Genomic DNA, 24451 nt, shown 5'->3' with positions numbered 1-24451 from the left:
CTTTGTTAAACATTTTAAAAAAACTGTTTTATTTTTTGCATGGATTCCACGAAGTGGTTAGCTTTTAACAGCTAGGATCACTATTGTTCTGGAATCCTGCTTAACTGACAGGTTTAAGACTGCTTGAAAGAGCCGCTAACCTAGCTAAGCTGACGGAGTTGGTCCCAGATAGGTTTTCCAAGGGAGCCCTAAATGAACGGTTCCAGTGCTGTAGGACCTGTATCTACTACGCTTTGTTTTCGGGACAAACAATTGTTTGCTTGACTCAGATTATAGGCTTGAGGTGGCTTCCTTGATCATGCAGGTCGCCAGCCTACATAAGAAACTGGGGAAAACACAGAGTGGCATGTTGACCTTTCTACACCGGTGGCTGATTGGCGTTTGACGTTAATCCGACTGTCCGGTTCGTTCACCAGGGGAGCCATCCTCTGCCTCTCCTCCCCCATCTGATAGTGGAGTCAAAGGAGCACAGAAAGAGGAGCATGACAATCAACGATGGTCACATGTCAGTAGCCTTGGAAGCCGAAGACAGAGGCCTCCCGTCTATAGAAAGCAGTCTACACTCTCAACAAAACGCTTGAGTGTGTAACGGAATTACTCTTCTTCAGAGGAGGAGTAGCAAGGATCAGACCAATGTGCAGCGTGGTAAGTGTCCATAATGATATATTTAATAAATCAACAGAACACTGAACAAAATAAGAAAAGTACAAACAAACAACCGAAACAGACCTGTATGGTGAACACACACTAACACAGGATACAACCACCCACAAAACACAATAGAAGACAGGCTACCTAAATATGGCTCCCAATCAGGACAATGACTGACACCTGCCTCTGATTGAGAACCATACTAGGCCAAACAAATAGAAATATAACAACAGAACAAAACATTGAAAACAACACAGAATGCCCACCCCAACTCACGCCCTGACCAACTAAAATTAAGACAGAGTCAGAACGTGACACAAACAAGGAACTATTCGCCGCCCTAGAGCCTGATCTTCCTTCGTCGCTGGGGGTCTGCGGCCAACTGATACCTACTCCTACTCCTTCTCCTACGATTTCCCATTCTATGTTGAAACTTTCCATCCCTACTCTGGATCGAGTGGGGCTTCTCCATCTGTCTGGAGGCCTGCACCATCCTGTGAAGAATTGGACTGGGCAGATTTCCTCGTCCTTCTCGCCAGCTGTTATTTTGGGCAGCTCCATGATAATAAATGTGACTGTTCCTGGTTCAAAAACAGTGTCCTATCCCGGAGCTTGAGTAAATGACATAAGCCACTCCCGAATGTACTATGCCAGGACATGGACATTGATTCTATCATAGTCCATGAGGGTTTTAATGACATTATGGAGGTCAACTATGAACAGTTGAAACTGGATTTTAAAAGGGTTGATTGACTCTCTGCTAGACACTAATAAAATACTCATCATATCTGGCCCTGTGCCCTCTCTGAATTGTGGCATTGAATGCTTTAGCAGGATGTTGTTCTCTTCATAACTGGCTATGTGATTATTGCAGCTCAATAGGTGTAACTTTTGTTGATAATTTCCCTACCTTTGGAAACAAACCCTGTTTTATAAGGAGAATGGGATCCACCCATATTATTTGGGTTCCTGGATCCTTTGACAGCATTACAAGGCTGTGTTGGCACAATGACTTATCAATGAGCCAATCCCAGCTCAGCTAATCCCTACCATTGTGTTGCTGAGTCATCGTAATGCTTTAGCAAATCTACATTATACCAGGAGCGTTGATCGACACAATGTAAGGAACCTAATTTATGTTCCTCTAACTCAGGGGTGTCAAAGTCAAATGGACGGAGGGCCAAATAAAAAAATCAGCTACAAGACGAGGGCCGGACTGTTCGAATGTTCATTGAAAAATTTTTAAATGACGCATATAGTCTAGTGAACCTAATTGAACCTACTGAAAACCTAACAAATATATTACAATATGATCAGATAAATAAAGCAATATTTTCTTATGGCTCTGTCAGTAATCTTTAATTTTCAACAGACACAAAAGACAAATTTCCTTTATATAAATATCCCCATAACATGAACATTAAATGAAAGAAACCGGTATTCAAGGCACCATCAGTAGACTATATTTTCTATTTTAGCAAAAGTGGGCTAAATTTACTTCAAAGAAAAAAACAATAATAGCAATTTTCTATCATCCACTCAACTGAAATATTTTTAAAATATAATTGGATTGAAATACAAAAATAAAGTGCAAAAATCTATTAATCAAAAACAACACTTTGTTTAAGGAGAAGTAACATGCAGTGAAAACAAATATTAAATTTTAACTTTTAAACTTGAACTGAGTAAAAACTCTAAATATGTGATTGCACAGTAATGTTCACTTGTTTGAGGTTGAGGGTGATACTTGGTGGTGTCCCATCTTTTCCACAAGTTCATCAATGTTCGGGGTAAGGCTCTGAGCTGAAGAAATCCTCAGAATTGAGTGGAGGTGTTCAGCAGTAAGTCGACTTCTGTGTGATGTTTTGTTCAGGTTCATCAAAGAAAACAGTTGTTCACACAGGTATGTGCTGCCAAACATAGACAACGTTTGAGCAGCCTGGATGCGCAGCTGGGGCATTGTGCCGGGGAGGAAACGGGCGAACTCCGCAGCACCCACTGCCGCATATTTTGCCCTCAGTGCATCATTGCATTGGAGGTCAATCAACTCCATTTGGAGGTTTGGTGGTGAGCTTTCCACGTCAACAGCAAATGGGTTCCGAGCAGTTCCAACCTGCTTTTTTGTGCTTCAAAGTCAGCAAATCGGCGTCGAAAGTCAGCGGCAAGCATACCTATTTTATCAGCCAACTGTGTGCTCGGGAACGCACTGGTAGAGAGCTTCTCTTTCATGGTCTGGCAGCTGGGAAAGTGGCTCAAATTTTCTTTCCGCATCTGCGTCTCCCACAGAGTCAGTTTGGTTTTAAATGCCTTCACTGTACTGTACATATCAGAGATGACACGATCCCGACCCTGCAGCTGCAAGTTTATTGCATTCAGATGACTCGTAATGTCACACAGAAAAGCCATTTCACACAGAAACATTTCGTCTCGGAGTTGTGTTGTGTCTTTCCCTTTGCTGTCCAAGAACAGACAAATCTCCTCACGAAGCTCGAAACATCTTTGAAGCACCTTTCCCTGGCTTAGCCATCGCACCTCTGTGTGATAAGGCAAATCACCATGCTCCGTTTCTAACTCCGTCAGAAATGCCTTGAACTGGCGGTGATTCAAACCTTTGGCTCTGATAAAGTTAACTGTGCGCGTGATGATGCTCATTACATGCTCCATTTTCAAGGCTTTACCGCACAACGCTTCCTGGTGTATGATACAATGATAAGCTGTCAGCTCACCTGTCGCGTTTTCCTCTTGCATCTTTTTCCCGTATCTTCGCCACCAGTCCGCTCCTGTGTCCACACATCGCAGGTGCTCCGTCGGTTGTCAAACCCACGAGTTTTTCCCAAGGCAGCTCCATCTCATTTACACATCTTGACACCTCTTCATACAAATCATGCCCCGTAGTTGTGCCATGCATAGGACGTAAAGCCAAAAACTCCTCTGTCACGCTTAGGTTGGAGTCCACTCGCGGATGAAAATTGACAACTGGGCAATGTCAGAAATGTCGGTGCTCTCATCCACAGCCAAGGAATATGCAATAAAATCTTTTCCCTTTTTCACAAGCTGCTCTTTTAGATTGATGGACAACTGGTCTACTCTCTCGGCAATGGTGTTTCTGCTCAGACTCACATTTAAAAGAGTTGCCTTTTTTCTGGGCAAACTTCGTCACAAACTTTAATCATGCAGTTTTTGATGAAATCCCCTCCGTAAATGGCCGGGCTGATTTAGCGATCTCTTCTGCCAAAATAAAACTGGCCTTGACAGCAGCCTGGCCTTGTGATTTGGCTTTTTTGAACAGAGCCTGTCGAGATTTGAGGCCTCGTTTTAATTCCTCTGCCTTTTGTAGCCTTTGTTCCATGTCCATATTCTTGTTTTTGTCCGCGTGTTTCGTTTCATAATGTCGTCTCAGATTATACTCTTTCAGTACCGCCACACTTTTCCACACAGAAGACACACAGGTTTTCCAGCTACCTTCGTGAACATATACTCCGACTCCCACCTTGTTTGAAACCCCGGTTCTCAGTATCCACCTTCCGTTTGCCATTTTTGATGGGTATCTGAAAGTTAATTTTACTGTGATGCTGACGACTGCTGTGCCAATAAATATTGAAATGAAGCAGCCTACTGCTCAATGCGTCACCTTTGCATTGTGGGAAATGTAGTATTGGTGCGTGGAAAGATCTGCGGGCTGCCGGCTTGCTGCGGGGCTGTGTTCTAATAATAAATCAAGATCATCCCAGGGGCCGTAAAAAACCTTCTTGCGGGCCGGATGTGGCCCGCGGGCCTTGACTCTGACATATGTGCTCTAACTGATACCATCAACCCCACCGGCCTTTTTGGATTGGAGGGTTTGTATTTTGTCCTGTAGCTCATCCAATATAATTGGAGAGTCCAGTGGGTTCTGGTCGTCTTTAACCTCTTGATACTACCCATCCTGGGTCTGGGAGCGTAATCATCAACTGACACTAATTAGCATAACGCAACGGACATAAATATTACTCGAAAATATTCCTATTCATGAAATCACAGTTTAGCCTTTTGTTAATCACCATGTCATCTCAGATTTTGAAAATATGCTTTACAGCCAAAGCAAGACAAGCATTTGTGTAAGTTTATTGATAGCCTAGCATAGCATTATGACTAGCTAGCAGCAGGCAACCTGGTCACGAAAATCAGAAAAGCAATCAAATTAAATCGTTTTCCTTTGATGAGCTTCGGATGTTTCACTCACGAGACTCCCAGTAAGATAGCAAATGTTCCTTTTTTCCAAAAATATTATTTTTGTAGGCGAAATAGCTCCGTTTGTTCTTCACGTTTGGCTGAGAAAATCGACTGGAAATTGCGGTCACTACAACGCCGAAAAATATTCCAAATTAGCTCCATAATATCGACAGAAACATGGCAAACGTTTATAATCAATCCTCAAGTTGTTTTTCAAATATCTATTCGATAATATATCAACCGGGACTGGTGGCTTCTTAGTAGGATAGAGAAAAACAATGGCCGCATTTGTCCTTTACGCACAAAACACTCAGAGAGACTTCAGCTGACCACTGACGCAATGTGGTCGTTCAGGCTCATTTTTCAAAATAAAAGCCTGAAACTATGTATTGTGACACTAGACACATTAGGAAAGCCATAGAAAAAGGAATCTGGTTGATATCTCATTCACTGCTCAATAGGGACGCATAGGAACTCAGATCTTTCTAAATAAGAGTCCCTTCCTGATTAGATTTTTCTTTCGCCTGCAATATCAGTTCTGTTATACTCACAGACAATATTTTTACATTTTGTGAAACTTTAGAGTGTTTTCTATCCTAAGCTGTCAATTATATGCATAATCTAGCATCTTGTCCTGACAAAATAGACGTTTACTTTGGACACGTTATTTTTCCAAATTGCAAATAGTGCCCCCTAGATTCAAGAGGTTAATGTAGTAAGGGAATACCCCCTGAAATTGACAAAAAATAATGGGATATAATTGGCACCGTACGAAAACATATACACTATTTACAATACCACTCAAATGGACGTTGTTTCATTCAAAACTTATTGCAAATGCCAAATGCCATATGTCAAATGCCAAGTGACACACAGCAAAAATCCAATAGCAACTCCACGGTTAATTGTCAAATGCACATCAAGTGCAAAAAACTTATCACAGCCTTAAGAAAGTCTCTGGACCGTTTTTCGAAATTCTTTCGATTTTTTTTTGTCAACTATACATGTTTAAGAACTGTATGAACATACTTTGGTCATATGTTTTTGTCATATATTTTTTTAATTGTCCATAAGGCATATATTTTGTCCATTTGCAGTATGATTTCATAGGAAGTCAAAAGTTAAAGTCAAAAGTCAGTGAACCATTGCCAAATGCCATAAGAAATGTCCAAATGCAATATGAAAGTATTGAAAGTGCCAATCAGGATGTTATGTCCATTTGTCTTGTACGATCATAGGAAGTCGGTTTCCAAACCCAAAAGTCAGTGAACCATGTCCAAATGGCATTTATACTGCCCAAATTCTGATTCCTCTCCATTGCTAGTTGGTGTTGATTTCAGAATGTCAATTTCGTGATGATCTATCACTGTTTAAATATATTGCAAATGGAAAAGTCAGCCAGCAAGTCACCGTCCATCAGTCAATTAGATATCATTCTGACACCAATCTGATTCAAACTGACACCACACACACTTTTCCCAACTGGTTTAGAAGCGAATGACCACATATTTCAGAGCAGGCCAAAATTTACAGCGTCTTCAGTTTAATAAAAACATAAAACACGTAGTTACGTTCTAGCTGTGGGTCCAGTTCTGACATTATGTTTAGGTGAGGTGACCCCGAATTCCAAGTTTCGGCTCGATAGGTCATTTGGAGACCAAGCAACGACCTTAATTGGTGCTGAAAATCTTATTTTCCAGGGTCCTTGAATGAGCTATCAGACAGAAACGTTAGGGTCCGTCTCTATGGGCCGAGGCGATTTCAATGCACCTAGTCTTGCGACTCTGGGACTTCTAAATGTCGTCATTTTCGTGATGGTCAAAATTAATTGAAGTTATTGCAAAGGTACGAGGCTGTTTCTCAGTCTGAGAACCTTCTAGAGCCACATAACTCACTGTGCACTATCGAATTGAGTTCTAGAACAGGTTTCCAAAGTTTCAGAGCTCTAGGTCTGACGGTTCTTTGACAGTTTGAGCTGTTCTTTCCATAATATGGACTTGGTCTGTACCCCCCCCCCCCCCCCCCCCCACCTTGTTACAACACAACCGATTGGCTCAAATGCATTAACAAGGAAATACATTCCACAAATTAACTATTAAGAATGCACAACTGTTAATTGAAGTACATTCCAGGTGACTACCTCATGAAGCTGGTTGAGAGAATGCCCAGAGTGTGCAACGCTATCATCAAGGTAAAGGGTGGCTATTTGAAGAATCTCAAATGTTAAATATATTTAGATTTGTTTAACACTTTTGTGGTTACTAAATGATTCCATATGTGTTATGTCATAATTTTGATGTCTTCCCTAATTATTCTACAATGTATAAATAGTAAAAATAAAGAAAAACCCTTAAATAAGTAGGTGTTGTAAAACTTTTGACCGGTAGTGTATATCAGTCTTAATTTTGCCGGACCCCAGGAGTAGCTGCTGATGGGGATCCTTAATAAATACAAATACAAATTTGTTCTTTCAACCTTTTTCCTTTCTCAAATTGTAGCTGTAGATGAGCATGTGTTCTCAGTCAATCTAAATGACGGTTTAAAATTAAGAAAAAAATGTGTGCTTGCTTCAGTTGTCATGGAGATTAAGACTAAGATCACTTTATTGGTCAATTGCACACAAATATTCTGACGGAATATTTGACACTTATAAACCAACCACCCCGAAAGACACTTACATACACACGTTTTGGAGACATGCGGGTTGCTGCTGCACTGAGCACTCGTGGAGCTGTTATAGTGGGTGGTTTAAGAACTGTGCTCAAGGGCACAATGGCAGGCAATGACATCTGGGAATTGATACCAGCACCCCTCCGGTTGAAGCAAGAACACAAACTATAAGTTGTTATGTTGAATAGCTAGAGTGGTCTTGCTGAAAACAAGCACATTAATTAACAAGTTTGAATTTATAACAGGGAGGCCAGGGTTGCACAGTGCCTCACCATAATATTACACAATGGCCACAAAGTCACCTTCAAAGTAGCTTCCTCACAGCTATTTCCTCTTAATTATGCAGCCCCTGTGAATTCAGTTGTCATTAACAAATCACACACCAAAAAATCACACAAATTAAAAATACAATTCCAAACTTACTTCTGCCATAACAAAAGCCTCCTGGTATGAACCAACAAAATCTTTGGTCCTGGTATGAACCAACAAAAGCCTCGGTCCTGGTATGAACCAACAAAAGCCTCGGTCCTGGTATGAACCAACAAAAGCTTTGGTCCTGGTATGAACCAACAAAAGCCTCGGTCCTGGTATGAACCAACAAAAGCCTCGGTCCTGGTATGAATCAAAAAAAGCCTCGGTCCTGGTATGAACCAACAAAAGCCTCGGTCCTGGTATGAATCAACCAGAAGAAGGCAAAAGGGAAATTAAATCTATCTATACCAATCCTCACCCTAGCCCTGACTGTAACACATACCCCATATTCTAAACCCTGTCTGTAACCCTTACCCCATATTCTAAACCCTGACTGTAACCCTTACCCCATATTCTAAACCCTGACTATAACCCTTTCCCCATATTCTAAACCCTGACTGTAACCCTTACCCCATATTCTAAACCCTGACTATAACCCTTACCCGTAACCTTAACCCTTACCCTAAACCCATATTCTAAACAGTAACTATAACCTTAACCTTTACCCTAAACCCACATTCTAAACCTTATTCCTAACCCTAACATTAACCCTTACCCTAAACCCACATTCTAAACCTTATCCCTAACCCTAACCTTAACCTTAACCCTTACCCTAAACCCACATTCTAAACCTTATCCCTAACTGTAACCTTAACCCTTACCCTAAACCCACATTCTTATCCCTAACCCTAAACTTAACCCTTACCCTAAACCCACATTCTAAACCTTATCCCTAACCCTAACCTTAACCCTTACCCTAAACCCACATTCTAAACCTTATCCCTAACCCTAACCTTAACCCTTACCCTAAACCCACATTCTAAACCTTATCCCTAACCCTAACCTTAACCCTTACCCTAAACCCACATTCTAAACCTTATCCCTAACCCTAACCTTAACCCTTACCCTAAACCCACATTCTAAACCTTATCCCCAACCCTAACCTTAAACCTTACCCTAAACCCACATTCTAAACCTTATTCCTAACCCTAACCTTAACCCTTACCCTAAACCAACATTCTAAACCTTATCCCCAACCCTAACCTTAACCCTTACCCTAAACCCACATTCTAAACCTTATCCCTAACCCTAACCTTAACCCTTACCCTAAACCCACATTCTAAACCTTATCCCTAACCCTAACCTTAACCCTTACCCTAAACCCACATTCTAAACCTTATCCCTAACCCTAACCTTAACCCTTACCCTAAACCCACATTCTAAACCTTATCCCTAACCCTAACCTTAACCCTTACCCTAAACCCACATTCTAAACCTTATCCCCAACCCTAACCTTAAACCTTACCCTAAACCAACATTCTAAACCTTATCCCTAATTGAAACCATAGCAAGCAGTTGCTTATAATTAGTTGATTGTATGATCATATGTAGAGCATTTACAGATGGACAATCCAAATAGTATTTCTCTCTCTATCTCTTTCTCTCTTTGTCTCCCAATCCCCGCCTTTGTGTAATAAACATACGATTCCAATGCTGTGCTTGGCATTTTCCAAATGCCAGATGATTTGTCCCCAGGCCCTTCAGGCTGTTCAGTTAACCACCACATGCAGCTTTAAAATGCTGCTCTAATGAAGTGTGTTAACCTGGTGTAAAAGGAATTCATTTACACTGGTATTGGCTTACTGATGTTTTTAGATTTTCAATTCATCATGAGAGATAGAGAGAGAGAGGGAGAGTGAGATATATAGAGAGATGGTAGGTGTGTTTGTGTGAGAGAGAGCGAGCGAGCGAGCGAGAGATAGAGAGAGACAGAGAGAGTGAGATATATATAGAGATGGTAGGTGTGTTTGTGTGAGAGAGAGCGAGCGAGCGAGAGATAGAGAGAGACAGAGAGAGAGGGAGAGGGAGATATATATATATATAGAGAGAGAGATGGTAGGTGTGTTTGTTTGAGAGAGAGCGAGCGAGAGAGAGAGAGAGAGAGAACCTACTGGATTCTCCAATTATATTGAATGAACTACAGGACAAAATACAAACCTTCCAACCCAAAAAGGCCTGTGGGGTTGATGGTATCCTAAATGAAATTATAAAATATACAAACCACAAATCCCATCATCCTCAGTTCTGGCATCTTGGACCCAAGGACTGATCACCCCAATCCACAAAAGTGGAGACACATTTGACCCCAATAACTACAGGGGGATAAGAGTAAACAGCAACCTTGGGAAAATACTCTGCATTATCATTAACAGCAGAATCGTACATTTCCTCAGTGAAAACAATATACTGAGAGAATGTCAAATAGTTTTTTTTTAAACCAAATTATCATACGACAGACCACGTATTCACCCTGCACACCCTAATTGACAAACAAACAAACTAAAACAAAGGCAAAGCCTTCTCATGCTTTGATGTTTAAAAAAAGCTTTTGACTCAATTTGGTATGAATATTTGCTATACAAATTGATGGAAAGTGGTGTTGGTGAAAAACATAAGACATTATAAAATGTAGGGTTAGGGGGGCACTATTAACATTTTGGGATGAAAAACGTTCCCGTTTCAAACAAGATATTTTGTCACGGAAAGATGCTCGACTATGCATATAATTGACAGCTTTGGAAAGAAAACACTCTGACGTTTCCAAAACTGCAAAGATATTGTCTGTGAGTGCCACAGAACTGATCTTACAGGCGAAATCCAGATAAAAATCCAACCAGGAAGTGAGGCATTTTTTTAAACTGCCTCATGGCAATGACTCCTTATATGGCTGTGAATGAGCTACGAATGAGCTTACATTTTCCACGTATTCCCCAAGGTGTCTACAGCATTGTGACGTCTTTTTAGGCATTCCCATTGAAGAATGGCTGTAAGGGACCATATATAGCATGTGGTCACATGGTGTCTCCCGCAGAAAATCTTGCGTAAAATACTGAGGTAGACATTTTTCCAATCGCTTCTTATGAGAAACCAATTGCCTCGACAGATATATTATCGAATATATATGTTAAAAACACCTTGAGGATGGATCCTAAACAACGTTTGCTGTGTTTCTGTCGATATTATGGAGCAAATTTTGAAAAAAGTTTGGCGTTATAGTTGTAGAATTTTCCGGTCGATTTCTCAGCCAAGCATGATGAAGAAACGGGAGCTATTTCGCCTACAAAAATAATATTTTTGGAAAAAAGGAACATTTGCTATCTAACTGGGAGTCTCCTGAGTGAAAGCATCTGAAGTTCTTCAAAGGTAAATTAAATAAATTATTTAATTTGGTTGCTTTTCTTATTTTCGTGAAAATGTTGCCTGCTGCCAGCAGAGCCTAGCATAGCATTATGCCATGATAAACTTACACAAATGCTTGTCTAGCGTTGTCTGTAACGCATATTTTGAAAATCTGAGATGACAGTGTTGTTAACAAAAGGCTAAGCTTGTGTTTGAATATATTTATTTCATTTCATTTGCGATTTTCATGAATAGGAAAAGTTTCTAGGGGTATTTATGCCCGCTGCGTTATGCATTTGAGGCTATGATTACGATCCCGGATCCGGGATTGCTCGTCGCAAGAGGTTAAAAACACACATATTTCTTTGGGGGGGATGCAGCTTGAGCCCCACCCTCTTCAACATATACATAGGGTACTAGAACAGTCTGCAGCACCCGGCCTCACCCTACTAGAATCTGAAGTCAAATGTCTACTGTTTGATGATGATCTGGTGCTTCAGTCCCCAATCTGCCTACAGCAGCATCTAGATCTTCTGCACAGATTCGGTCAGACCTGGGCCCTGACAGTACATCAAATCAAATCAAATCAAATCCAATCAAATTTATTTATATAGCCCTTCGTACATCAGCTGATATCTCAAAGTGCTGTACAGAAACCCAGCCTAAAACCCCAAACAGCAAACAATGCAGGTGTAAAAGCACGTGTACATCTCAGTAAGACCAAAATAATGGTGTTCCAAAACAGGTTCAGTGTGTGAGTTCATTAGAACGTGCGTTGAAGATGTTGTTCCCATAGCAACGATTAAAACATTCCCTAACCAGAAACCGTGGATTGATGGCAGCATTCGCGTGAAACTGAAAGCGCAAACTACTGCTTTTAATCAGGGCAAGGTGACTGGTAACATGACCTAATACAAACAGTGCAGCTATTCCCTCCGCAAGGCTATCAAACAAGCTAAGCGTCAGTATAGAGACAAAGTAGAATCTCAATTCAACGGCTCAGACACAAGAGGTATGTGGCAGGGTCTACAGTCAATCACGGACTACAAGAAGAAAACCAGCCCAGTCACGGACCAGGATGTCTTGCTCCCAGGCAGACTAAATAACTTTTTTGCCCGCTTTGAGGACAATACAGTGCCACTGACACGGCCTGCAACGAAAACATGCGGACTCTCCTTCACTGCAGCCGAGGTGAGTAAAACATTTAAACGTGTTAACCCTCGCAAGGCTGCAGGCCCAGACGGCATCCCCGGCCGCGCCCTCAGAGCATACGCAGACCAGCTGGCCGGTGTGTTTACGGACATATTCAATCAATCCCTATACCAGTCTGCTGTTCCCACATGCTTCAAGAGGGCCACCATTGTTCCTGTTCCCAAGAAAGCCAAGGTAACTGAGCTAAACGACTACCGCCCAGTAGCACTCACTTCTGTCATCATGAAGTGCTTTGAGAAACTAGTCAAGGACCATATCACCTCCACCCTACCTGACACCCTAGACCCACTCCAATTTTCTTACCGCCCAAATAGGTCCACAGACGATGCAATCTCAACCACACTGCACACTGCCCTAACCCATCTGGACAAGAGGAATACCTATGTGAGAATGCTGTTCATCGACTACAGCTCGGCATTCAACACCATAGTACCCTCCAAGCTCGTCATCAAGCTCGAGACCCTGGGTCTCGACCCCGCCCTGTGCAACTGGGTACTGGACTTCCTGACGGGCCACCCCCAGGTGGTGAGGGTAGGCAACAACATCTCCACCCGCTGATCCTCAACACTGGGGCCCCACAAGGGTGCGTTCTGAGCCCTCTCCTGTACTCCCTGTTCACCCACGACTGCATGGCCATGCACGCCTCCAACTCAATCATCAAGTTTGCGGATGACACAACAGTGGTAGGCTTGATTACCTACAGGCAGGAGGTGAGGGCCCTCGGAGTGTGGTGTCAGGAAAATAACCTCACACTCAACGTCAACAAAACTAAGGAGATGATTGTGGACTTCAGGAAACAGCAGAGGGAACACCCCCCTATCCACATCGATGGAACAGTAGTGGAGAGGGTAGTAAGTTTTAAGTTCCTCGGCACACACATCACAGACAAACTGAATTGGTCCACTCACACAGACAGCATCGTGAAGCCTCAGGAGGCTGAAGAAATTTGGCTTGTCACCAAAAGCACTCACAAACTTCTACAGATGCACAATCGAGAGCATCCTGGCGGGCTGTATCACCGCCTGGTACGGCAACTGCTCCGCCCACAACCATAAGGCTCTCCAGAGGGTAGTGAGGTCTGCACAACGCATCACCGGGGCAAACTACCTGCGTTCCAGGACACCTACACCACCCAATGTTACAGGAAGGCCATAAAGATCAACAAGGACAACAACCACCCGAGCCATTGCCTGTTCACCCCGCTATCATCCAGAAGGCGAGGTCAGTACAGGTGCATCAAAGCTGGGACCGAGAGACTGAAAAACAGCTTCTATCTCAAGGCCATCAGACTGTTAAACAGCCACCACTAACATTGAGTGGCTGCTGCCAACACACTGACATTGACACTGACTCAACTCCAGCCACTTTAATAATGGGAATTGATGGGAAATTATGTAAAATGTATCACTATCCACTATAAACAATGCTACCTAATATAATGTTACATACCCTACATTATTCATCTCATATGTATACGTATATACTGTACTCTACATCATCGACTGCATCCTTATGTAATACATGTATCACTAGCCACTTTAACTATGGCACTTTGTTTACATACTCATCTCATATGTATATACTGTACTCGATACCATCTACTGTATCTTGCCTATGCTGCTCTGTACCATCACTCATTCATATATCTTTATGTACATATTCTTTATCCCCTTACACTGTGTATAAGACAGTAGTTTTGGAATTGTTAGTTAGATTACTGGTTGGTTATTACTGCATTGTCGGAACTAGAAGCACAAGCATTTCGCTACACTCGCATTAACATCTGCAAACCATGTGTATGTGACAAATACAATTTGATTTGATTTGAATAAAAATTCCATCTAGACACCTTTGCCATAGAACAAAAAACGTACGTACCTCGGCCTAAACATCAACTTAACTTCCACAAAGCTGTGAAAGATCTGAGAGACAAGGGAAGGCCTTCTATGCCATCAAATGGAGGATAAAATTTGAAATACAAATTAAGATCTGGCTAAAAATACTTGACTCAATTATAGAACCCATTGCCCTTTATGGTTGTGAGGTCTGGGTTCCGCTCACCAACCAAGAATTTGCCAAATGGGACAAACCAAATTGAGACTGCACGCAGAATTCTGCAAAAATATCCTCTGTGTACAAAGTAAAACACAAAATAATGCATTTAGAGGAGAATTAGGCTGATACCCGCTAAGTATCAAAATCCAGAAAAGAGATGTTAAGTTCTACAACAGCCAAAAAGGAAACAATTCCCAAAACTTCCATAACAAAGCCATCACCTACAGAGAAATGAACCTGGAGAAGAGTCCCCTAAGCAAGTTGGTCCTGGGGCTCTGTTCACAAACACACCCCACAGAGCCCCAAGACAGCAACACAATTAGACCCAACCAAATCATTAGAAAACAAATAGACCAACTTGACACATTGGAGAGAATTGACAAAAAAAAACAGAGCAAACTAGATTACTTTTTGGTAGTAAACAGATCGCAGAATCGCAGAATCGCAGAATACCTGATCACTGTGACTGACCCAAAGTTAAGGAAAGCTTTGACTATGTACAGACTCAGTGAGCATAGCCTAGCTATTGAGAAAAGCTGCCATAGGCAGACCTGGCTCTCAAGAGAAGACAGGCTATGTGCACACTGCCCACAAAATGAGGTGGGAACTGAGCTGCACTTCCTAACCTCCTGCCAAATGTATGACCATATTAGAGACGCATATTTTCCTCAGATTACACAGATCCACAAAGTTGAACCCACATTTGATGAACGTTCATATCTATTGGGTGAAATACCACATTGTGTCATCACAGCAGCAGAATGTGTGACCTGTTGCCACAAGAAAAGGGAAACCAGTAAAGAACAAACACTGTCGTAAATATAATCCATATTTATGTTTATTTATTTTCCCTTTTGTACTTTAACCATTTGTACATTATTACAAAACTGTGTATGTAGATACAATTTTAATCCAAATGGACAATGACCCCAAGCAAACTTCCAAATTTGTGGCAAAATGGGTTACGGACAACAAAGTCAAGGTATGGGAGTGGCCATCACAACTTGGAAAATTCCAGAAAATGATGGCATGGCCTTAGAAGCTTCTGATAGGCTAATTGACGTCATTAGAGTCAATTGGAGGTTTACCTGTGGATGTATTTCAAGGCCTACCTTCAAACTCAGTGCCTCTTTGCTTGGCATCATGGGAAAATCAAAAGAAATCAGCCAAGACCTCAGAAAAAGGCTTCCACAAGTTTTGTTTATCATTGGGAGCAATTTCTGAATGCCTGAAGGTACCACGTTCATTTGTATAAACAATCGTACGCATGTATAAACACCATGGGACCACACAGCCGTCATAACGTTCTGGAAGGAGACGCGTTCTGTCTCCTAAAGATGAACGTACTTTGGTGCGAAAAGTACAAATCAATCGCAGAACAACAGCAAAGGACCTTGTGAAGATGCTGGAGGAAAAAGGTACAAAAGTATCTATATCCACAATAAAACGAGTCCTATATCGACATAACCTGAAAGGTTGTTCAGCAAGCAATAAGCCACTGCTCCCAAACCGCCATAAAAAAGCCAGACTACGGTTTGCAACTGCACATGGGGACAAAGATCGTACTTTTTGGAGAAATATCCTCTGGTCAGATGAAACAAAATTAGAACTGTTTGACCATAGTGACCATTGTTATGTTTGAAGGAAAAAAAGGGTGGCTTGCAAGCTGAAGGACACCATCCCAACCGTGAACCACGGGGGTGGCAGCCTCATGTTGTGGGGGTGCTTTGCTGCAGGAGGGACTGGTGCACTTCACAAAATAGATGGCATCATGAGGCATGACATGTATGTGGATATATTGAAGCAACATCTCAAGACATCATTCAGAAAGTTAAAGCTTGGTCGCAAAAAGGGTCTTTCATACCTTAAGGGAAGATTTCGGCAGTACCTGTATGGTTAGTGAGAAAGTCCATATTGCAAATGTACGGTCCCTTACTAGAAAATCGTTTGTAAAATTCGCAGACGGCGTCGGGCCGAGCGGCAGGGCCGGACCTACCAGGAAGTCATCAAATGAACTTTGTCGGACATTCGGTTTCCGTTTTACAAAAAGAATACGATTTTGGTCATTTTTCCGCTGTCCCGGAAATTCCCACAAGAGGGCATAAGCAATCATATTGCTATTGGACAAAACATCACGATTCACGACGGGGCCTTATCTCGAAAACTGAAAATATTTAGAAGCCGAAACTCGGTGAGCATAGGGGCGGCATAATGGGCAGTTGGCCCCGAACAAGATGGCGTCTAGGCCTCAACGGTTTTTGAGTTATGGCCATTTATCTGGGATTAAAGGTCCAAAATGAAAATAGAGAAATTATTTTTCCACTTCACGTCAAAGTCAAGGAGCCTCCGGTGTCAATAAAAAAAGAACCAGCCATTTATCTATCGTCATTTAAGAGAAATCGTACAACGACACCTTGGTGATGTTCACGGATAGGTTTTTTTTTTTCAACGGTTACAGATCCAGTTGCAGGGTGTTCTTACGAATCTTTTTAAAGTGTGCTGCGGAGCTCTGCGAGATTTCTGTGATTTTCTATAATTTTCTGAAATAACACACACTCACTAAACCCTCCGTAAATAACTCAGTTCTTAACGTAAAGACTTAAAACTCAGGATTCTGTAAAGGCATACCAAAATCATGATATGAGTTTATTTATAGCTTCCTGTGCCAACCGGAAGTGCCTTAAATGGTGTCACAGTGGCAGTTTCCAAGGGTTAAAAAGGGCAGATCTTTTCAAAACTTCATATGTGTGATTAGGCAACCCCCATAAACTGTAAGTCAGTCATTTCTCCCAACAGATGTCAAAGAAAAGCTCTCTCTCACACACACACACAGAAACACACACACAGCAAGGATGGAGTGACAAAGTGCGGTGCTTAAAGACACACAAAGCCTAAAAAGTGGGTTTGGTGTCAATTGGTATCAGTTTGGTGTCAGAATGACATCTAATTGACTGATGGACACTGACTTGCTAGTTGACTTTTGTACATTAGCAATATGTTTAAACGGAGAGGGACCATCACCAAAATGGCATTCTGAAATCAACACAAAAAATGGCATCACCATAGTCTCCAGACTGTGCCGAGTTCAACGAGACGCCCCGCTTGACCGTAGCTCGCTCTGAGTGCAGTGACCTTGAAAAAAAGCAGAACCAAAATGAAGCCTGGGCCTCAATGTCATTTGCTTTTGGGTGACAGTGAGAGAACCGTTAGGGTGAGAAGCACAATTCGACCTCAGGTACGTTCCTAAGGTCCTCCCGATCCGTGCAAGCCTAACTTTGACCGTGTAGCATTAACCCTTAATAGTTAAAAGAAGGTGTTTACTTCAAAGTGTTTGCATTGACTTCTCTCCCCATAGGAATACATTGCCTGCACCTCTAAATTCAACCTGAAGCCTATGTGGGTTATGAATGCCTTATGAACCTGTCTTCTATGACAGTCCATCAGACCACTATGAGGTCTACCTGTGCCAATTCTAAGCTTCCTGAAGCAACCGGAAGTGGTTGAAATCACCTTATCAGTGTTGATCCATACACTGCCTGCAGTTTGATAGACATAGTGCATTCAACCCTGTGTAGATCAGTCAATTCTTAATTTAAAGACTTAAAACTCAGGATTCTGTAAGTGTTTATGTCAATCAAGACATGTGTTTACTTATAGCTTCCTGTGCCAACCGGAAGTGCCTTTAATTGGGTCACACTGTCTGTTTTGAAGGGTTAAAAAAGTCACATCTTTCCTAAACTTCATATGTGTGACTAGGTAAACCTCATTAACTGTAAATCAGTCATTTCTCCCAACAGATGTCAAAGAAAAGTTCTCACACACACACACAGCAAGGATAGAGTTAAAAAGTGTGGTGCTCAAAGACACAGAGAGCAGGCAATGGCATAAACATAATCTCTAGGCCGTGCCGAGTTCAACGAGATATCCCGCTTGACCGTAGCTCGCTCGGTCTAAGCACAGCGACCATTAGAAAAGTAGGCCCAAAATTAAGCCTGCCCCACCACGTCATTTGCTTTTGGGTGACAGTGAGAGAACCTTTAGGGTGAGAAGCACAATTCGACCTCAGGTATGTTCCTAACGTCCTTCCGATCCGTGCAAGCCTAACGTTGACCGTGTGGCATTAACCCTTAATAGTTAAAAGAAGGTGTTTACTTCAAAGAGTTTGCATTGACTTCTCTCCCCATAGGAATACATTGCCTGCACCCCTAAATTCAACCTGAAATCTATATGGGTTATGAATGCCGTATGAACCTGTCTTTGGTAACAGTCCATCAGGCCAGTATGAGGTCTACCTGTGTTGATTCTAAGCTTCCTGGACCAAACGGAAGTGGTTAAAATCACCCTAAAAGTGTTTTTCCATTACCTGCCTGCAGTTTGATAGACATAGTGCATTCAACCCTGTGTAAATCAGTCAGTTCTTAACGTAAAGACTTAAAACTCAGGATTCTGTAAAAGCATACCCCAGTGAGGATATGTGTTGACTTATAGCTTCCTGTTCCAACCGGAAGTGCCTTAATTGGTGTCTCAGGGGCTGTTTCGATGGGTTAAAAAAGTCAGATCTGTCCAAAACTTCATATGTGTGATTAGGCAACCCCCATGAACTGTAAATCAGTCATTTTTCCCATAAAATTTCAAAGGAAAACTAAATCACACAGACACACAACTTGGAAGCAGGGACGTATTGGGGTTTGTAGAGACAGACAGTGCCTCCAATAGTTAGCTTTGTTCGAGCTAAAAAAGAACCGTCAGACCTAGAGTTCCGAAACTTTAGAAACCTGTTCTAGACCTCGGGTCGATAGTGCGTGGTGAGTTAGGTGGCTCTAGAAGGTTCTCGGACCGAGAAATAGCCTCGTACATTTGCAATGACTTCAATTCATTTTGACCATTACGAAAATGGCGACATTTAGAAAAGTCTCAGAGACACAAGACTAGGTGCATTGAAACCGGCTCGGCCCATAGAGACGGACCCCAACGTATGTTTTAAACTAATGGCGCTGTGAATTATGGGCCTGCTCTGACATATGTGATAGTTGGCTTCTAAATGAGTTGGAAAAAGTGGGTTTGGTGTCAATTGGTATCAGTTTGGTGTCAGAATGACATCTAATTGACTGGTGGACACTGACTTGCTAGTTGACTTTTGTACATTAGCAATATGTTTAAACGGAGAGGGACCATCACCGAAATGGCATTCTGAAATCAACACAAAAAATGGCATCACCATAGTCTCCAGACTGTGCTGAGTTCAACGAGACGCCCCGCTTGACCGTAGCTCGCTCTGAGTGCAGTGACCTTGAAAAAAAGCAGAACCAAAATGAAGCCTGGCCCTCAATGTCATTTGCTCTTGGGTGACAGTGAGAGAACCGTTAGGGTGAGAAGCACAATTCGACCTCAGGTACGTTCCTAAGGTCCTCCCGATCCGTGCAAGCCTAACGTTGACCCTGTGGCATTAACCCTTAACAGTTAAAAGAAGGTGTTTACATCAAAGAGTTTGCATTGACTTCTCTCCCCATAGGAATACATTGCCTGCACCTCTAAATTCAACCTGAAGCTTTTGTGGGTTATGAATGCCTAATGAAGCTGTCTTCTATGACAGTCCATCAGACCACTATGAGGTCTACCTGTGTCGTTTCTAAGCTTCCTGGAGCAACCGGAAGTGGTTAAATTGACCCAAAAGGTGTTTTTTGATGTACATAACCTTCAAAGGTGAAAATGACTGCATTCAACACTGTGTAGATCGTAGATCAGTCAATTCTTAACTTAAAGACTTAAAACTCAGGATTCTGTAAGTGTTTATGTCAATCAAGACATGTGTTTACTTATAGCTTCCTGTGCCAACCGGAAGTGCCTTTAATTGGGTCACACTGTCTGTTTTGAAGGGTTAGAAAAGTCATATCTCTCCAAAACGTCATATGTGTGACTAGGTAACCCTCCTAAACTGTAAATCAGTCATTTCTCCCAATAGATGTCAAAGAAAAGCTCTCACACGCACACACAGCAAGGATGGAGTTAAAAAGTGCAGTTCTTAAAGACACAGAGAGCAGGCAATGGCATTACCATAATCTCTAGGCCGTGCCGAGTTCAACGAGATATCCCGCTTGACCGTAGCTCGCTCGGTCTAAGCGCAGCGACCATTAGAAAAGTAGGCCCAAAATTAAGCCTGCCCCACAACATCATTTGCTTTTGGGTGACAGAGAGAGAACCGTTAGGGTGAGAAGCACAATTCGACCTCAGGTACGTTCCTAAGGTCCTCCCGATCCGTGCAAGCCTAACCTTGACCGTGTGGCATTAACCCTTAATAGTTAAAAGAAGGTGTTTACTTCAAAGAGTTTGCATTGACTTCTCTCCCCATAGGAATACATTGCCTGCACCCCTAAATTCAACCCTAAGCCTATATGGGTTATGAATGCCGTATGAACCTGTCTTTGGTAACAGTCCATCAGGCCAGTATGAGGTCTACCTGTGTTGATTCTAAGCTTCCTGGACCAACCGGAAGTGGTTAAAATCACCCTAAAAGTGTTTTTCCATACCCTGCCTGCAGTTTGATAGACATAGTGCATTCAACCCTGTGTAAATCAGTCAGTTCTTAACGTAAAGACTTAAAACTCAGGATTCTGTAAAAGCATACCCCAATGAGGATATGTGTTGACTTATAGCTTCCTGTGCCAACCGGAAGTGCCATAATTGGTGTCTCAGGGGCTGTTTCGAAGGGTTAAAAAAGTCAGATCTGTCCAAAACTTCATATGTGTGATTAGGCAACCCCCATGAACTGTAAATCAGTCATTTTTCCCATAAAATTTCAAAGGAAAACTAAATCACACACACACACAGCTTGGAAGGAAGGACCCATTGGGGTGCGTAGAGACATACACTGCCTGCATTAGTTAACCTTGTTGGAACTTTTAACCTGTTGCTCCTACCCTCTACTTTTTTGAACATTTTGTTAAAAATCGCACAACATTTCAGCGCCCTGCTACTCATGCCAGGAATATAGTACGTTCATATGGTTAGAATGTGTGGATAGGAAACCCTCGGACGTTTTTAAAACTGGTTAAATCACGACTGTGGCTATTACATAACGTGCGTTACATCGGAAAGCGCAGGAAAACCTGATCACAGAAAATGGAAATAAATATCCTTGCGCCACTTCAAGCAATTGTTAACAGTGAGCCGAATTAGATAAGACCGAGCATTCAACTCCCACAGCATCCCCATGTTGTCTAGAGTCTTGTGAATTGAATCCTCTTTGATTCTTGGTTGAACCGAAAGAGGGGCACGACTTACCTCCGGTCTCCGCCCAGATCATTCCGGAAGAGCTCTCTCCTGAAATTTTTCCAAGACGACAGCTAATGATATTTACATCGCCTACGGATGATTTTTATCGCTTATTAACGTTTACTAATACCTAAAGTAGCATTACAAACGTATTTCAAGTGTTTTGTGAAAGTTTATCGTCTACTTTTTGAATTTTAAAAATGACGTTACGTTGTGAAATCGCTGTTTTTTTCGTTTATCACACAGTCTACATATAACGATATCTTGGCTTTATATGGCCCGATTTAATCGAAATAAAGACCCAATAGTGTTTATGGGACATCTAGGAGTGCCAACAAAGAAGATGGTGAAAGGTAATGACTGTTTTCTATTTTATTGTGCGGTTTGTGTAACGAGTGAAATGCTAATTATTTTGTTTACGTCCCCTGCTGTGCTTTTCTGTTGTAGTGTATTGGTGCATGCTATCAGATAATAGCTTCTCATGCAGTCAAATGGACATGAAAAGCATTTTTTAAAAATCTGACTTGTTGCCTGGATTCACAATTTTTGAGTGTAGCTTTAATTTGATACCCTGCATGTGTATTTTAATGAACTTTTGAGTTTTAACTAATACTATTAGCATTTAGCGTAGCACATTTGCATTTCCAGAGCTCTAGTTGGGACGCAAGCGTCCCAACTAGAGGCAAGAGGTTAAAGAACCGTCAGACCTAGAGTTCCGAAACTTTAGAATCCTGTTCTAGACCTCAGGTCGATAGTTCGTGGTAAGTTACGTGGCTCTAGACGGTTCTCGGATCATATGGTAAATGCCAATTGAACCATATTGCAAATGCACGTGCATTTGCAATATGATTCTATAGTGAAAAAACATCACCTAATGGACATGATGAAATCAACACAACGAGTGATGGAAAGGTACTATCACTGCTCGGCCATCCTGTGTTCATCAGGCCAGTCAATTTTGCATTTTTGAGCATGTCAAATTTCATATGGCATTTTGGCCTTAAAAAAAGTGACTTTTGACTTTGACTTTTGACTTCCTATGAAATCATATTGTAAATGGACAAATCATATTCCTTATGCACAAGTAAAACAATATATATATATATGATATTAAAATACAACTAAAGTATGTTGATACAGTTCTTATACGTGTGTAATTGACACAAAATTTGAAAGAATTTCGAAAAACGGTCCAGAAAGCACTTTTTAAAGGTGTGTGAAGTTTTGTTTTACAAAATTTTGACATTTTTGACTTTTGACTTTTGACTTCCTATGAAATCATATTGAAATTGGACAAAACATATTACTTATGCGCATGTAAAAAAATAAAAATAAAAATGATAATATAATTGGACAAAAGTGTATTCATACAGTTCTTACACAATTGACTAAAAAATCGAAAGAATTTCGAAAAACGGTCCAGAAAGCACTTTTTTAAGGGGTGATAAGTTTTTTACAAAAAATTCATTTTTTCAAAATGTTGCTTTTGGACGTTGACTTGGGTTACATATCCAATATGAAAAACCACGGTGGAGCGGATTCGCCACCTGTTGAATTTTTAAAGTGTTACAACTGGCAATTGCCATATGGCATTTGCAATATACTTTGCATGAATCAACGCCGAATTGGGTGGTATTGGACAATGTGTATATGGTTTGTCCGATGCCAATGACTTGCCATTCATTTTTGTCCAATACAGGGGGGTCTTCCCTTACATATGGACAATGACCCCAAGCATACTTCCAAAGTTGGAAAAATGGCTTAAGGACAACAAAGTCAAACTATTGGAGTGGCCATCATAATGCCCTGACCTCAATCCTATGGAAAATGTGTGGACAGAACTGAAAAAGCGTCTGCGAGCAAGGAAGCCTACAAATCTGACTCAGTTACACCAGCTCTGTTAGGAGGAATGGGCCAAAATTTACCCAACTTATTGTGGGAAGTTTGTGGAAGGCTACCTGAAATGTTTGACCAAATACTACCAAATACTAATTGAGTGAATGTAAACTTCTGACCAACTGGGAATGTGATGAAATAAATAAAAGCTGAAATAAATCATTCTCTCTTTTATTATTCTGACATTTCACATTCTTAAAAATGAAAGTGGTGATCCTAACTGACCTAAAACAGGTCCATTTTACTAGGTTTAAATGTTAGGAATTGTGAAAAACTGAGTATAAATGTATTTGGCTAAGGTGTACGTAAACTTCCGATTTGAACTGTACCTGTAAATGCCTTGGTTAGCCGCGTATCTCTGTCGGAAACAGGACTTCTTAGAAAGGGTGTTGGGCCTTTCCGCGGAACGCTTGTAAGGTTCTGATTGTCCAAAACTCGACCCGTCTCTTCTACTGTTGGCCTCCTCTGCCGTCGTCCGGTATCCATTGACTTGTCGTGAAGTCCTGAACAGAACTACAGAGTTGATTCTACTTTCCATTTGCTCCTGAAGCTTATTTGAAGATAGGCTAGCCAGCCGTGTTGATGGTTTTCAGTGGTGATGAGATTAGTGGAATACGATGGTTTGAAGGGAATAGTAAAATGGTCCAACTTAGATTTGTTTTTCTTTGAAACTTTAGTTAGGACAGCTAACCAGCCGTACCAGTGACTGTCCAAGACATGATGTTATCGTCTCTACCTCGTGTTGAGATTTCAGTGTTCAAACCACATTCGATGTGAGCTGCAGCTACACGCCTCTCTGGTCTGATATTCTTAACCTCTCATTTTCATTCAA

The sequence above is a fragment of the Oncorhynchus nerka genome, linkage group LG14, assembly GCF_034236695.1.
Source record: "Oncorhynchus nerka isolate Pitt River linkage group LG14, Oner_Uvic_2.0, whole genome shotgun sequence".
In the NCBI taxonomy this organism is placed as follows: domain Eukaryota; kingdom Metazoa; phylum Chordata; class Actinopteri; order Salmoniformes; family Salmonidae; genus Oncorhynchus; species Oncorhynchus nerka.
Note: the sequence above shows the minus strand (reverse complement) of the source record.